Source organism: Brassica oleracea, chromosome C9 (assembly GCF_000695525.1).
Source record: "Brassica oleracea var. oleracea cultivar TO1000 chromosome C9, BOL, whole genome shotgun sequence".
NCBI classification, from domain to species: domain Eukaryota; kingdom Viridiplantae; phylum Streptophyta; class Magnoliopsida; order Brassicales; family Brassicaceae; genus Brassica; species Brassica oleracea.
The window spans coordinates 48,815,317-48,817,014 of NC_027756.1; positions in this window are offsets into that span (position 1 = coordinate 48,815,317).

Below are 1,698 nucleotides of genomic sequence, written 5' to 3' on the forward strand. Positions count from 1 at the left end.
TGGAGATGTAGATGACCGGAAAAGCACAAGTGGCTTCGTGTTTTTCATTAGAGAAACCGCTTTCACATGGATGTCAAAGAAGCAACCAATTGTCACTCTTTCTACTTGTGAAGCGGAGTATGTGGCAGCTACTTCATGTGTTTGCCATGCTATTTGGTTACGAAACTTGCTAAAGGAGCTGAACCTACCACAAGAGGAGCCAACGAAGATCTTTGTGGATAACAAGTCGGCAATATCATTGGCAAAGAATCCAGTCTTCCACGATCGGAGTAAGCACATCGATACTCGTTATCACTACATAAGAGAATGTGTTACCAATATGGATGTGGAATTGGAGTATGTGAAGACAAATGATCAAGTAGCTGATATCTTCACTAAGCCACTCAAGCGAGAAGACTTCATCAAGATGAGGAGCTTACTCGGAGTAACCAAATCAAGTTTAAGAAGGGGTGTTGAAAAACAAACTTGATTTGGATCAAACATTATTGGGTTAATCATGCGTTGATCCAAAACTTAGCCCAAATTCTAGAAATATCTCCCACCTCCTTAGAATAAAAATCTAGATATTCTCATAGAATTATCTAGATAATTATAATAAAAAATCTTAGATATTATGGTAGAATTCTCTAGATTTATGATTAAAATATGTAAGATATTTTGTATTTTGGAGGCTATAAATACCTGCACTCCATTTTCATTTTGTATTACCAAGAAGTATTCAAGTTTATAACAAGTAATAAAAATCTTCGTCTAAGTTATAAAATCTTTCTTCTTACAAAGGTTCTTTCTCTTCAAATACTTAAATACTTTCTCCATTTTTATAAAGTTTTTCATTCCAACAACGTAATCACAAAATCTGGGTGCTAGAAGATGTCAAGGACAACAAATGGTCTCTCTTGTTGCTGAACATCCATCCATCGATTCAAGATGTCAACAAGTGGATGTCTCAAAGACCTCCCTCTTTTCGAGGTCTGACAAAGAACGGTGGTATGGTTTATGCAAAGGCTCAACAAAAAGATCTCGCCATCTGCTACTATAACGAAGAGAAAAGTCAAGAGACTATACTGGAAGGAATGGTCAGATATCGTTCCATGATCCTTTTTATGGGATTATGTCTTGGGTGTTGGGTTCCTATGAGCATCAACACAACAACCACTTCCTTCTTCCTCGGTGAGAAAAATAATACAATAGAGAGTTTATAAACACAGATAGTGGTTACATGAAGACATGTCCTAAGGATAGAATTAGGCCCTAGAAAATGCTAAACGTGATTGTTCTTTTTTTTTTTTTATCCAGAATGTAAAGCGATGTTGCTTTCTTTTTCAATAACCACTAACTTAAAACCCGCGCAATTGCGCGGAATAAATGTTATATATAAAAATAATGTTTATCTATTATTATTTATTTGTATTCCTTTACGTATTATAATATATATATAATTAAATTAGAGTAAACACATAAATCAAAATAATACATCTTGTTTATTTACGATACTTTTTTAGTAAATAAATCAAAACAATCATTTTATTTATTTTATATGGTATATAACTAAATTTCAATGACATGGACATAGATATATAGTATATTTTAATATAAATATTTATTATTGAAAATTCATACTCATGTGATAAACCAAAAATTTCTAATGTGCGATTTTTGGAATGCAAATTTCAAAATTAAAATATTAAGGTTTCAATA